We start from the raw sequence: 16,695 nt of genomic DNA on the forward strand, positions 1-16,695 counted from the left end.
TATGGAAGAGTGCTTAGTTTGTTCTTAAAGCAAAACTATTTAAATTGCAATTTTCTTAACACTTTCTGAAAAGAAAAATCAGTTGTGCATGAGCACAAAGTAGATATTGGATGAAAAAACAAAGTCATTAAATAAACAATAGAGATTGTGGCCCTGTTTGGTAATTAGCGGAAGCTGATTGATAGAAGTTTATTTTCATTAGCTGGTTGTATTAGCTTGTTTGACTAGCTGATTGTATTAATTTGTTTGTATAAAGTTGTTTGGTAAAATTAGCTGATTAGGTATAGTTGTTTTGTTAGTTGAACATATTAAATGACAATTTTAGACATTAACATTTTTTTTTAACGGCATTGACATTGTAAATTAGATTAACTTTTTAGGATAAGAGTGTCATTTGGCAACCATATCTCAATCAGCTAATATGAAAAAAGCTCTAGCTTTTTGGCCTTGTTTGGTAGTAAGCTTATTGGGGGTATATTAGCTTATTTGACTAACTTTAGCTGATTGACTAGTCAAACAAGATAATACAAGTGTTTGGTAGTAAGCTTATTGAAAGAGCTTATTCCACTAAATAAGCTCTTTTTGAAAAAGCTCATTTTAGGAGCTTTTTCAATAAGCTTATTCATTAATTATTGTGAAATGACAACTTATAACCTCATTTAATTTGAAATCCTATATAAACTACCTACCCCACAATTAGCTTATTGGTCATTTCACATACTCAATCCCCTTTAAGCTATCAGCTATTTACCAAACACTTTCATATAATCAGTTTAATACAATAAGTTAGTCAAATCAGTTAATAAAATCAACTAGTCAAAATCAGCTAACTCAATCAGCTTCAGCTTTCAGCTTTCTCCCAAACAAAGCCTTTACCTTTTTACAAATCAGCTTATTTGCCCCAATCAGCTCGTTAAATAAGCTCTTTTACCAAACAGCCAAGTTAGATTATTTTTGTAGTCAAACCTCTAACTTGGTCAAATAAGCTCATTTTTTGGTCAAAACTCTAATTACCAAACATGGCTTGTATATTTGTAAGATGAACAACTAGTTAAGGGGGCAATCTTTCAAATGGGGAGAAGAAACTGGCAGATTCTGTAATTTATATTGCTGATTCAAAAGGACAAATTGTCCCCTTTGTACTCGATTATAAGCAGTTAATATACAAAGTATTATATTTCTAATAAAAAAAAAATCGTGCGAAGTGAATACCAACAATGTCTAGTCAGAGAATGGTGTTTATCATTGAAGTAGAGCTAAACTAGATAATGTATTAATTTGTTTCTCAATGGATCAATAAATAACACACTAAAAAACCCAATTTTTTGATACTGACTCTGTTAAAATTATTGACACAGTAGATCGGGCACAATTGCCAGCACAGAAGTTTGACCACCAATATCTCTAAATATACAAAGGAATAAGTAAAAGAGAAATCGATAGCTTAAAATATACATTGACAAACTTAACAACATTTATATGATAATTTTTGTTTCATCACATATTACTATATTAGTAACAAAATATGCTTAACGTAAGAATGCGAATAGTGCAAAGAGTCAAATTGTGTTAATTATTCTGAAACAGACATAGCATATTATTAGTTTACTACTTTACTCCTATAGTTTTACCTCATATTATTAGTTCACTCCTATAGTTTTACCTTCACATTGCTCTTCTTCCACCAAGAGTATAACATTAGTATAACACCTAGCAGGTTAAGGGACAAGGCTTATTGATTCAATTTCACTTGCAGTCTTGTAGACAACCTAATAAAGGTATTTTTTTTAAACACGCGCGCGCGCACACACATACACACATACACACAAAACTGAATTGTTATAAAGCGATTTGACAAACCTTAACGCCTTTACACCCATGTCAATTAGGTATGCCTGATGCTCCTCATTGCCATCACAGACTTGCTTTCAGTTCCTTAGTGTAGTAAACAATATCATCACGTATATGTCCTGCCCCAGCACATCTTTAAAGATAACGCAAACAAAATTTTAACATGACAAATCAAGTAAAAACAATGGCATTTCAATAAAAGTAATGGCTTAATAAGTTTCTTACAGTGCACATGATAACCAGAATTCCAAGGGCATGGAGGGAGGAGAGATTGGAGCAAAAAAGTAATAAAGCCGAGACAACAAATATATCTCTGAAAAATGGCTAACCCATAAGTTGGGTATCAAAACACCTCAAATGGCAATAATGCAATCGGTCTGTCCTCAACAACTAAACAAATAAATTATTAAGTAAAATTCAATTTTAATCAGTAAAAATCAATACTTCCTCTGTTCCACAAATAATGCAACAAGGATGAAATAACGCATCTCAAAGCACACTTTATATGCTGAATATCTATAATTAGATAAGAGTAAAAATTATAATAGTTGATATTGTGAAAGTATATTACGAGACGAATCTAAAAAAAACCCCACATGACTACATTTTACTTTATGTATAAGTCATAACACGTGATCAAACAAGTGTGATGAATAGAGTAAAAGTCCAGTTGTTGCAATAATACTAGAACGGAGGAAGTAAATAAGCAAGAGTTTATTTTATTAAGTAATTCAATTAAGTTAAATCAGCAAAAATAATTTAAATCAATAAAAGTAAATTAATTTTTTATCAATAAATGTAGATTTAGGTGAAGAGAGCAAGACCTTATTATGAAATGTCATCGAACATTGTAATTATCATATTGTCCTCTAAAAAAGCCCAAACTCATTTCCAATCAAATTTCTATAATATTTATGTGATTGATATTATTAACTCATCCCATTTGTCCCAAGCTAATTTTATCTATCCTGAAGTTATTAACTACAATAACTTATCATCTACTCCCTCCATTTTCTTGTAGCTACGCAAACCTAGAAAAAAAGGAAAAGGGGACCATGCATGTGGGTACTTTTTCTTTAAAGAGGAGAGAGATAAAGAGTATGGGTTTCATTAGATAAATTTGGGCCTTACAAAGTGGAGTTGTATAGGATGAAAAATTAATAAAAAGTTATCATAGTAAAACTGAGTTGAACTTAGCAAATAGAATGTAAACGGAAAACGAGTAGAGCTTAGAATGAAAAAGGAAGTACACATAAAAAAATCCACCATCTTAGCTCCAATTACATGTACCATTTCAATTTAAAATAATTGAAAAATACACATCATGATTGGTGTCAAAACTATTATGAAACGGTTGGAGTTTCAATAATAAACCTGGTTGCCTTAGTTTCAAGGCCATTTTAAAATGTAATACAAATGGACTTAACTCCAAAAGGATTTGTGACTAAAAAATTAGTTATAAATTTCTAGCATGTCTCTCCATTTACTGACCAAATCATCTAAAGTAATACCTACAAACCCCTTTGAAATCACCATGACACACAGCAAACAAGTACATTTCATCGGTCCATCCCAACAATCTGGTAGCCATGAAAAAGATAAAACTCTTAGTAAAATTGATAGTGCTTCCTAAACCCTAAACCCTAAACCCTAAACCCTAAACCCTAAACCCTATACCCGAAACCCTAAACCCTAACCTAAACCCTAAACCCTAAACCCTAAACCCGAAACCCTAAACCCTAAACCCTAAACCCGAAACCCTAAACCCTAACCCTAAACCCTAAACCCTAAACCCTAAACCCTAAACCCTAAACCCTAAACCCTAAACCCTAAACCCTAACTTTAAAAATCCTAAATAGGGACCATGTTAAGATTTTTGCAATTTTTATTTCTGGGCGATATTAGTCAAAAAAATTCCTAAATTTAAGGCTAATATCCACACATTTTGAGAAATTTCGAAGGTTTCAGGGCTAGGTGTCGAAAAGAAATGAGATTTTATTGAATACATTTTGGGGTCATATAATGACGTTTGAAACCATGAATGACCATTATATATTGTCATAAATGTTCGTGGTAGGCTTGAGTTAATGAAATAAGTACAAGTTGTAAACCAGTAAATTGCTCGTTTAAATGCAAATTGGATGTTCCACCCACCTAATTGGACTACGGAGGGTATTAGGAATCATGGTAAACATTTCGCCAATTTTTATTTTCAGGGCGAAAAAAAGTTAAAAAAAATTCCAAATTGAAGACTAATATCCACGCTTTTTCATAAAGTTTGGAGTATTCAGGGCCCGGTGTCTAAAAGTGTAAAATTTCTAGGGAATACATCTCGGAGTCATATAATGTCGTTTGGAACCATATGTGATCATTAATTATTTGTCATAAATGTTTCTTGTAGGCTTGAATTAATGAAATCGGTGCAAAGTTGTAAACCGGTTATTTTTTTGTCATAAATGTTCTTTGTAGGCTTGAGTTAATGAAATCGGGTGCAAGTTGTAAACCGGTAAATTGATCATTTAAAAGGAACTTGGATAGTGCCGCCCATATGAGATAAAATAATAAACTTTAGTGAAAGAATCACCCTAATAAACTTCATTCTAGGGAAAAAGCAACTTTTGTTCTTTAGAATTCTATGAAGACCTGACATTATTATCATAAACATGTAAGTAACTTTCGTGAATGAATCACAATAAAACCTTAAACAAGCTATTCTACATTTTGACTCGCTTTTGTGATTTATGATAATATATAGTCATATCTTTTATGCGGTTTTGTTTGAATCGTCTCGATATATATTTTATTAATATTCACTTTTTATTATTTTACAAAGTACTTGTATAAGATATAGATTTGTGAAGTTATCATTTTGAATTAAAACCTTCATTTTATGGAATAATCAACTTTCATTTTTTCAAATTTCAAAAAGACCGGGCTATATGTTGCAAAGTTGAGATTTCTATTAAGGACCTCAACTTTAAGGGAAAAATGAACTTTTATGTTTCAAAATTATAAGATGGCATGACTATATATCATGAAAATACAAAAAAACTTTTGTGAAAGAACACCATAAAGTATTTTACGAGTTTAGAGTCATGGGGTCGCAAATTCTAGATTCGATTCAAGACCTCAATTTTAAGGGGAAAAATGACCCCCTTTTTTTTTGGGTATTCTAAGAAGATGGGGCTTTATATCGTTTAAGTATACTATCGTAAAATATTAATCTTTTAAGGGCTTTATATGGTCACAAAGTTGAGATTTCGAAATTAAGGTCTCAATTTTAAGGGGATGATGATCTTTTGTTGCTTAGAATATTGATAAAACGTGACTTTTACATGGGATTATTCAACGGCTAAAATTAGAAAAAATTAAGTTTTAAAAAATAAATAAATAAACTAAATTTGAACTAAACATAGCCAAAGCCCAAAAGGCAAAGGACATTTTTCCAAAACAGAGAATATTAAATACTACAAACTTCAGAGGTTAAAGTTATCTTAATAGTATTTAAAAAGTTACTATTTTTCTAATAATAAATTCCATCTTACAAAAAACTTATAATGTGGTAGCTAATCATATTAATGTATCTAATTAGGTTGTCATTTCCCTCTATCTCTCCCCATTACATGCATCAATAATTGAGCGTGAGGGATAGCTCAAGTAGTTAGAGCTTCTCTTCCTATTCCAGGAAGTCTCGAGATCGACTCTCATCACCTGTCTTTATGGCTCTCTAAACACCAAAAACAAAACATGCATCCCTATTTTTCTCTCTATTTTACGCTTACAACAAATTATACTTAGAATTCCGTGCACACTCCAAAATTGCAAACAATATGAAATTGAGTTAGTATGTACAAATTTCATGACATCCGAAAACAGGACATTACATTTTTATTAGAAGATTGGATCGTAACCTTGTCAACAAGACTAATGTAAATTTTTCAGGCAAATTAAATGCAAGAAATACATGACAAAATAACTTTGTACAATCTATTCACATGCAGAAAATAACTTTATATAAAAGAATATTGTTATTGTTTTGAAATTATTTATCAATTCTAAGGTGATCACAGAGATAGCCCAGTTCAGGCCGAGAATCCATCCAACTTGAGAATGTAGTCTCAGCTCCATCAACACAATAAAGGTACGACCTCAATGTTATCAGAAAAAAATACCTCCTGCAAATTGAATTAGGAAAATTATTTTGCAGTTAAAGAGAGAGATCTTGTACTGTAGCAGCAGCAACAACAACAAAACAATACAGTCTTAGTCCCAAAATGATTTGAGATTGGCTAAAATGAATCGTCATAAGAAACCGTCTGAAAAAATAAAAGATAGAAAATAATTGATTGAATAAAATAAAAGAGGGAAAACAGTGTAGAGTGAAAAACAGTTTCAGTTTTTTAAGAGTTTAAAAGGAGTGGTGAAGGGATAAAAAGGAGAAAAAAAAAACATAAAAAATTGAGAAAACATTAACAAAGGAAACAAGTAAAGCTTGAAAAACACAAATTATTTAAGTAAATTAATATAAAATAAACAAAAAAAAGGGGATAAAAAAGTAGGAAAAAAAATAAAAGCGTCCTTGACATGATCACTGAAACAAATAATAGGAATATATATATATATATATATATATATATATATATATAATATATATATATATATTATATATATATATATATTATTATATATATATATATATATATTATATATATATATATATGCTTCGTATTAGAAACGGATCAAAGGAAACAATAGAAGAAATTATAATAGCATGATCCAATGGAAGAACCCAAATTTACAAAGATAAATAGCAGAAACACAATTAAACTTATACCAAGGGAAACGAGTCACATTATAGCAGACATGGCTGGTATACGGAACATGAAGAGCATTATATCTCAGATTCTTGGTACAACCCATATGCTAATATTGGAGCAAGTACAACTGTACAAGACAACTAAATGTCCATATTTGTGCGGTTGTGCCCCATCTTACTGCAAATTTCTCCATTTCGTGAGCCACATACGTCTCAAATTTTTATCATTATAAATTCATCAATGACGCAATCCCAACTACCACCATCTCATTAAGTAACCTTTAATCATCTTTGCTTTCAAGGAAAAATGAACATCTTAAACTATGCTTAACCTCCTTCAAATAGCCCTAGCTTTTGATTAATAGGAATAATCCCAAGTGCCCCAAATTCAGGGGTGCCTTCCTCTAAAAAGATCAACATACGTGGCATCATGTAGTCGGCCTTGGCTCCCTTTTATATTTTTTTCATAATCAATTCCTCTATTACCTCCTTTTTCTTCATAGACCACAAGCTCACAGCCTTAACACCATCCTCTACCTCATCCCACTCTCTTCTCCCCCTTACCCCTCCGTAAGCATATAGACAACCCTAAACAAATTCCCATCTTCAGCCACTTGCACATAAATACGCCTCCTACACTTCATGCTTTTTTTCAAAAAAAAACAAGTCTTGATTTTGAGAGGCATATGAGATAGTATTATGAAGTGGAATTAATTTTTGATGCAACGATGGATTAATATTGATCCAATGCACATCATGGTATCCCTTCATATAAAATTAAAATAACCACACACAAGATTTTAGAGACTTTGGTTGCTAGTTGATGTCTTAGATAGCCGAATTTGATGTTTCCACTGCTATTGCCTATAATGCCAATATTGGCTTATAATTGACATCTATTTATTTTTATCAAAGTGTTTTTTTTCCCCTCCTGCAAGGTGGTGAGTGAGTCGCTTCTGCTTATAAGACTAGATATGTATCACCATTGAAAAAAAATCCTCTGCTCTAGGCAGATTATTGAGGGTTTTTTTTTTTTTTTTTTCTTTTTTGGTGTCTGGTGTTGACGGTAATGGTTTAGAAAGAAAGGGGTGCGGGAAAGTCGGGCTAAGGGATTGGGGTTTCACCGTCAATTGGTGGTCATAATAGTGGTGAGGAAAGAAGAGGGAGCCTGAAGACAGGCCAGGCGAGGGGTGATTCACCAGAGTGAGAAGGGAAAGAAATATGGAGTACTTTCGAAATTTTTTAGAAAAGAGGAGAGGACTAATGAGGATTAATATTGATCCAATGCACATCATGGTATCCCTTCATATAAAATTAAAATAACCACACACAAGATTTTAGAGACTTTGGTTGCTAGTTGATGTCTTAGATAGCCGAATTTGATGTTTCCACTGCTATTGCCTATAATGCCAATATTGGCTTATAATTGACATCTATTTATTTTTATCAAAGTGTTTTTTTCCCCTCCTGCAAGGTGGTGAGTGAGTCGCTTCTGCTTATAAGACTAGATATGTATCACCATTGAAAAAAATCCTCTGCTCTAGGCAGATTATTGAGGGTTTTTTTTTTTTTTTTTTTCTTTTTTGGTGTCTGGTGTTGACGGTAATGGTTTAGAAAGAAAGGGGTGCGGGAAAGTCGGGCTAAGGGATTGGGGTTTCACCGTCAATTGGTGGTCATAATAGTGGTGAGGAAAGAAGAGGGAGCCTGAAGACAGGCCAGGCGAGGGGTGATTCACCAGAGTGAGAAGGGAAAGAAATATGGAGTACTTTCGAAATTTTTTAGAAAAGAGGAGAGGACTAATGAGGATTAATATTGATCCAATGCACATCATGGTATCCCTTCATATAAAATTAAAATAACCACACACAAGATTTTAGAGACTTTGGTTGCTAGTTGATGTCTTAGATAGCCGAATTTGATGTTTCCACTGCTATTGCCTATAATGCCAATATTGGCTTATAATTGACATCTATTTATTTTTATCAAAGTGTTTTTTTCCCCTCCTGCAAGGTGGTGAGTGAGTCGCTTCTGCTTATAAGACTAGATATGTATCACCATTGAAAAAAATCCTCTGCTCTAGGCAGATTATTGATGGGTTTTTTTTTTTTTTTTTTTTTTTGGTGTCTGGTGTTGACGGTAATGGTTTAGAAAGAAAGGGGTGCGGGAAAGTCGGGCTAAGGGATTGGGGTTTCACCGTCAATTGGTGGTCATAATAGTGGTGAGGAAGGAAGAGGGAGCCTGAAGACAGGCCAGGCGAGGGATGATTCACCAGAGTGAGAAGGGAAAGAAATATGGAGTACTTTCGAAATTTTTTAGAAAAGAGGAGAGGACTAATGAGGATTAATATTGATCCAATGCACATCATGGTATCCCTTCATATAAAATTAAAATAACCACACACAAGATTTTAGAGACTTTGGTTGCTAGTTGATGTCTTAGATAGCCGAATTTGATGTTTCCACTGCTATTGCCTATAATGTCAATATTGGCTTATAATTGACATCTATTTATTTTTATCAAAGTGTTTTTTTCCCCTCCTGCAAGGTGGTGAGTGAGTCGCTTCTGCTTATAAGACTAGATATGTATCACCATTGAAAAAAATCCTCTGCTCTAGGCAGATTATTGATGGGTTTTTTTTTTTTTTTTTTTTTTTTTGGTGTCTGGTGTTGACGGTAATGGTTTAGAAAGAAAGGGGTGCGGGAAAGTCGGGCTAAGGGATTGGGGTTTCACCGTCAATTGGTGGTCATAATAGTGGTGAGGAAGGAAGAGGGAGCCTGAAGACAGGCCAGGCGAGGGGTGATTCACCAGAGTGAGAAGGGAAAGAAATATGGAGTACTTTCGAAATTTTTTAGAAAAGAGGAGAGGACTAATGAGGATTAATATTGATCCAATGCACATCATGGTATCCCTTCATATAAAATTAAAATAACCACACACAAGATTTTAGAGACTTTGGTTGCTAGTTGATGTCTTAGATAGCCGAATTTGATGTTTCCACTGCTATTGCCTATAATGCCAATATTGGCTTATAATTGACATCTATTTATTTTTATCAAAGTGTTTTTTTTCCCCTCCTGCAAGGTGGTGAGTGAGTCGCTTCTGCTTATAAGACTAGATATGTATCACCATTGAAAAAAATCCTCTGCTCTAGGCAGATTATTGATGGTTTTTTTTTTTTTTTTTTTTTTGGTGTCTGGTATTGACGGTAATGGTTTAGAAAGAAAGGGGTGCGGGAAAGTCGGGCTAAGGGATTGGGGTTTCACCGTCAATTGGTGGTCATAATAGTGGTGAGGAAGGAAGAGGGAGCCTGAAGACAGGCCAGGCGAGGGGTGATTCACCAGAGTGAGAAGGGAAAGAAATATGGAGTACTTTCGAAATTTTTTAGAAAAGAGGAGAGGACTAATGAGGACTAATATTGATCCAATGCACATCATGGTATCCCTTCATATAAAATTAAAATAACCACACACAAGATTTTAGAGACTTTGGTTGCTAGTTGATGTCTTAGATAGCCGAATTTGATGTTTCCACTGCTATTGCCTATAATGCCAATATTGGCTTATAATTGACATCTATTTATTTTTATCAAAGTGATTTTTTCCCCTCCTGCAAGGTGGTGAGTGAGTCGCTTCTGCTTATAAGACTAGATATGTATCACCATTGAAAAAAATCCTCTGCTCTAGGCAGATTATTGATGGGTTTTTTTTTTTTTTTTTTTTTGGTGTCTGGTGTTGACGGTAATGGTTTAGAAAGAAAGGGGTGCGGGAAAGTCGGGCTAAGGGATTGGGGTTTCACCGTCAATTGGTGGTCATAATAGTGGTGAGGAAGGAAGAGGGAGCCTGAAGACAGGCCAGGCGAGGGGTGATTCACCAGAGTGAGAAGGGAAAGAAATATGGAGTACTTTCGAAATTTTTTAGAAAAGAGGAGGACTAATGAGGATGTGCCACATGGCACTTTAAGTTGCTTAACAAAATGTAGGCAATGAGAGCATTTTGGAAAAACATTCAAAAAGCTGAGACTTGAGACAATAGTTTGGATAATAATGTCCGACTTTTTTTTTTTTTTTTATGAAGCAATAATGTTCGACTATTTGTATAGCTAGTGTGTGGTTCCAGACGTTGTCTTGGCTGTCACTTGTTTTTTATTACCTCGTATGATCTTGTGAAAAATAAATAAATTATATAACCTCTAATATTGTCACATGACGCATATATATACTTTGAAAAGTAACGCCTTTTAAGATATAGTATAGATTTAGACCAAAAAAGAGGATATAGATAGTACAAGGAAATATCAAAATTATAGAAGAAAAATGGGAGCAAGATTATGGAAGAGTGCTTAGTTTGTTCTTAAAGCAAAACTATTTAAATTGCAATTTTCTTAACACTTTCTGAAAAGAAAAATCAGTTGTGCATGAGCACAAAGTAGATATTGGATGAAAAAAACAAAGTCATTAAATAAACAATAGAGATTGTGGCCCTGTTTGGTAATTAGCGGAAGCTGATTGATAGAAGTTTATTTCATTAGCTGGTTGTATTAGCTTGTTTGACTAGCTGATTGTATTAATTTGTTTGTATAAAGTTGTTTGGTAAAATTAGCTGATTAGGTATAGTTGTTTTGTTAGTTGAACATATTAAATGACAATTTTAGACATTAACATTTTTTTTAACGGCATTGACATTGTAAATTAGATTAACTTTTTAGGATAAGAGTGTCATTTGGCAACCATATCTCAATCAGCTAATATGAAAAAGCTCTAGCTTTTGGCCTTGTTTGGTAGTAAGCTTATTGGGGGTATATTAGCTTATTTGACTAACTTTAGCTGATTGACTAGTCAAACAAGATAATACAAGTGTTTGGTAGTAAGCTTATTGAAAGAGCTTATTCCACTAAATAAGCTCTTTTTGAAAAAGCTCATTTTAGGAGCTTTTTCAATAAGCTTATTCATTAATTATTGTGAAATGACACTTATAACCTCATTTAATTTGAAATCCTATATAAACTACCTACCCCACAATTAGCTTATTGGTCATTTCACATACTCAATCCCCTTTAAGCTATCAGCTATTTACCAAACACTTTCATATAATCAGTTAATACAATAAGTTAGTCAAATCAGTTAATAAAAATCAACTAGTCAAAATCAGCTAACTCAATCAGCTTCAGCTTTCAGCTTTCTCCCAAACAAAGCCTTTACCTTTTTACAAATCAGCTTATTTGCCCCAATCAGCTCGTTAAATAAGCTCTTTTACCAAACAGCCAAGTTAGATTATTTTTGTAGTCAAACCTCTAACTTGGTCAAATAAGCTCATTTTTGGTCAAAACTCTAATTACCAAACATGGCTTGTATATTTGTAAGATGAACAACTAGTTAAGGGGGCAATCTTTCAAATGGGGAGAAGAAACTGGCAGATTCTGTAATTTATATTGCTGATTCAAAAGGACAAATTGTCCCTTTGTACTCGATTATAAGCAGTTAATATACAAAGTATTATATTTCTAATAAAAAAAAATCGTGCGAAGTGAATACCAACAATGTCTAGTCAGAGAATGGTGTTTATCATTGAAGTAGAGCTAAACTAGATAATGTATTAATTTGTTTCTCAATGGATCAATAAATAACACACTAAAAACCCAATTTTTTGATACTGACTCTGTTAAAATTATTGACACAGTAGATCGGGCACAATTGCCAGCACAGAAGTTTGACCACCAATATCTCTAAATATACAAAGGAATAAGTAAAAGAGAAATCGATAGCTTAAAATATACATTGACAAACTTAACAACATTTATATGATAATTTTTGTTTCATCACATATTACTATATTAGTAACAAAATATGCTTAACGTAAGAATGCGAATAGTGCAAAGAGTCAAATTGTGTTAATTATTCTGAAACAGACATAGCATATTATTAGTTTACTACTTTACTCCTATAGTTTTACCTCATATTATTAGTTCACTCCTATAGTTTTACCTTCACATTGCTCTTCTTCCACCAAGAGTATAACATTAGTATAACACCTAGCAGGTTAAGGGACAAGGCTTATTGATTCAATTTCACTTGCAGTCTTGTAGACAACCTAATAAAGGTATTTTTTTTAAACACGCGCGCGCGCACACACATACACACATACACACAAAACTGAATTGTTATAAAGCGATTTGACAAACCTTAACGCCTTTACACCCATGTCAATTAGGTATGCCTGATGCTCCTCATTGCCATCACAGACTTGCTTCAGTTCCTTAGTGTAGTAAACAATATCATCACGTATATGTCCTGCCCCAGCACATCTTTAAAGATAACGCAAACAAAATTTTAACATGACAAATCAAGTAAAAACAATGGCATTTCAATAAAGTAATGGCTTAATAAGTTTCTTACAGTGCACATGATAACCAGAATTCCAAGGGCATGGAGGGGAGGGAGAGATTGGAGCAAAAAAGTAATAAAGCCGAGACAACAAATATATCTCTGAAAAATGGCTAACCCATAAGTTGGGTATCAAACACCTCAAATGGCAATAATGCAATCGGTCTGTCCTCAACAACTAAACAAATAAATTATTAAGTAAAATTCAATTTTAATCAGTAAAAATCAATACTTCCTCTGTTCCACAAATAATGCAACAAGGATGAAATAACGCATCTCAAAGCACACTTTATATGCTGAATATCTATAATTAGATAAGAGTAAAAATTATAATAGTTGATATTGTGAAAGTATATTACGAGACGAATCTAAAAAAAACCCCACATGACTACATTTTACTTTATGTATAAGTCATAACACGTGATCAAACAAGTGTGATGAATAGAGTAAAAGTCCAGTTGTTGCAATAATACTAGAACGGAGGAAGTAAATAAGCAAGAGTTTATTTTATTAAGTAATTCAATTAAGTTAAATCAGCAAAAATAATTTAAATCAATAAAAGTAAATTAATTTTTTATCAATAAATGTAGATTTAGGTGAAGAGAGCAAGACCTTATTATGAAATGTCATCGAACATTGTAATTATCATATTGTCCTCTAAAAAAGCCCAAACTCATTTCCAATCAAATTTCTATAATATTTATGTGATTGATATTATTAACTCATCCCATTTGTCCCAAGCTAATTTTATCTATCCTGAAGTTATTAACTACAATAACTTATCATCTACTCCCTCCATTTTCTTGTAGCTACGCAAACCTAGAAAAAAAGGAAAAGGGGACCATGCATGTGGGTACTTTTTCTTTAAAGAGGAGAGAGATAAAGAGTATGGGTTTCATTAGATAAATTTGGGCCTTACAAAGTGGAGTTGTATAGGATGAAAAATTAATAAAAAGTTATCATAGTAAAACTGAGTTGAACTTAGCAAATAGAATGTAAACGGAAAACGAGTAGAGCTTAGAATGAAAAAGGAAGTACACATAAAAAAATCCACCATCTTAGCTCCAATTACATGTACCATTTCAATTTAAAATAATTGAAAAATACACATCATGATTGGTGTCAAAACTATTATGAAACGGTTGGAGTTTCAATAATAAACCTGGTTGCCTTAGTTTCAAGGCCATTTTAAAATGTAATACAAATGGACTTAACTCCAAAAGGATTTGTGACTAAAAAATTAGTTATAAATTTCTAGCATGTCTCTCCATTTACTGACCAAATCATCTAAAGTAATACCTACAAACCCCTTTGAAATCACCATGACACACAGCAAACAAGTACATTTCATCGGTCCATCCCAACAATCTGGTAGCCATGAAAAAGATAAAACTCTTAGTAAAATTGATAGTGCTTCCTAAACCCTAAACCCTAAACCCTAAACCCTAAACCCTAAACCCTATACCACCCGAAACCCTAAACCCTAAACCCTAAACCCTAAACCCTAAACCCGAAACCCTAAAACCCTAAACCCTAAACCCGAAAACCCTAAACCCTAAACCCTAAACCCTAAACCCTAAACCCTAAACCCTAAACCCTAAACCCTAAACCCTAAACCCTAAACCCTAACTTTAAAAATCCTAAATAGGGACCATGTTAAGATTTTTGCAATTTTTATTTCTGGGCGATATTAGTCAAAAAAATTCCTAAATTTAAGGCTAATATCCACACATTTTGAGAAATTTCGAAGGTTTCAGGGCTAGGTGTCGAAAAGAAATGAGATTTTATTGAATACATTTTGGGGTCATATAATGACGTTTGAAACCATGAATGACCATTATATATTGTCATAAATGTTCGTGGTAGGCTTGAGTTAATGAAATAAGTACAAGTTGTAAACCAGTAAATTGCTCGTTTAAATGCAAATTGGATGGTTCCACCCACCTAATTGGACTACCGGAGGGTATTAGGAATCATGGTAAACATTTCGCCAATTTTTATTTTCAGGCGAAAAAAAGTTAAAAAAAATTCCAAAATTGAAGACTAATATCCACGCTTTTTCATAAAGTTTGGAGTATTCAGGGCCCGGTGTCTAAAAGTGTAAAATTTCTAGGGAATACATCTCGGAGTCATATAATGTCGTTTGGAACCATATGTGATCATTAATTATTTGTCATAAATGTTTCTTGTAGGCTTGAATTAATGAAATCGGTGCAAAGTTTGTAAACCGGTTATTTTTTTGTCATAAATGTTCTTTGTAGGCTTGAGTTAATGAAATCGGTGCAAGTTGTAAACCGGTAAATTGATCATTTAAAAGGAACTTGGATAGTGCCGCCCATATGAGATAAAATAATAAACTTTAGTGAAAGAATCACCCTAATAAACTTCATTCTAGGGAAAAAGCAACTTTTGTTCTTTAGAATTCTATGAAGACCTGACATTATTATCATAAACATGTAAGTAACTTTCGTGAATGAATCACAATAAAACCTTAAACAAGCTATTCTACATTTTGACTCGCTTTTGTGATTTATGATAATATATAGTCATATCTTTTATGCGGTTTTGTTTGAATCGTCTCGATATATATTTTATTAATATTCACTTTTTTATTATTTTACAAAGTACTTGTATAAGATATAGATTTGTGAAGTTATCATTTTGAATTAAAACCTTCATTTTATGGAATAATCAACTTTCATTTTTTCAAATTTCAAAAAGACCGGGCTATATGTTGCAAAGTTGAGATTTCTATTAAGGACCTCAACTTTAAGGGAAAAATGAACTTTTATGTTTCAAAATTATAAGATGGCATGACTATATATCATGAAAATACAAAAAAACTTTTGTGAAAGAACACCATAAAGTATTTTACGAGTTTAGAGTCATGGGGTCGCAAATTCTAGATTCGATTCAAGACCTCAATTTTAAGGGGAAAAATGACCCCCTTTTTTTTTGGGTATTCTAAGAAGATGGGGCTTTATATCGTTTAAGTATACTATCGTAAAATATTAATCTTTTAAGGGCTTTATATGGTCACAAAGTTGAGATTTCGAATTAAGGTCTCAATTTTAAGGGGATGATGATCTTTTGTTGCTTAGAATATTGATAAAACGTGACTTTTACATGGGATTATTCAACGGCTAAAATTAGAAAAATTAAGTTTTAAAAAATAAATAAATAAACTAAATTTGAACTAAACATAGCCAAAGCCCAAAAGGCAAAGGACATTTTTCCAAAACAGAGAATATTAAATACTACAAACTTCAGAGGTTAAAGTTATCTTAATAGTATTTAAAAAGTTACTATTTTTCTAATAATAAATTCCATCTTACAAAAAACTTATAATGTGGTAGCTAATCATATTAATGTATCTAATTAGGTTGTCATTTCCCTCTATCTCTCCCCATTACATGCATCAATAATTGAGCGTGAGGGATAGCTCAAGTAGTTAGAGCTTCTCTTCCTATTCCAGGAAGTCTCGAGATCGACTCTCATCACCTGTCTTTATGGCTCTCTAAACACCAAAAACAAACATGCATCCCTATTTTTCTCTCTATTTTACGCTTACAACAAATTATACTTAGAATTCCGTGCACACTCCAAAATTGCAAACAATATGAAATTGAGTTAGTATGTACAAATTTCA

General features: G+C 32.7%; 1 long non-coding RNA gene across 1 annotated transcript; it reads right to left on the reverse strand.

The window, feature by feature from the left end:
* Positions 1-5,711: 5,711 nt before the first annotated feature.
* Positions 5,712-13,407, reverse strand: LOC110732945. The gene is made up of 2 exons (XR_002513524.1): positions 12,845-13,407; positions 5,712-6,026 (listed from the first exon to the last, which is right to left on the reverse strand). It is a non-coding gene; the product is annotated as an uncharacterized LOC110732945 (long non-coding RNA).
* Between the last annotated feature and the right edge of the window lie 3,288 nt (positions 13,408-16,695).

Source organism: Chenopodium quinoa, unplaced genomic scaffold (assembly GCF_001683475.1).
Source record: "Chenopodium quinoa cultivar QQ74 unplaced genomic scaffold, ASM168347v1, whole genome shotgun sequence".
Classification (NCBI taxonomy): Eukaryota; Viridiplantae; Streptophyta; class Magnoliopsida; order Caryophyllales; family Amaranthaceae; genus Chenopodium; species Chenopodium quinoa.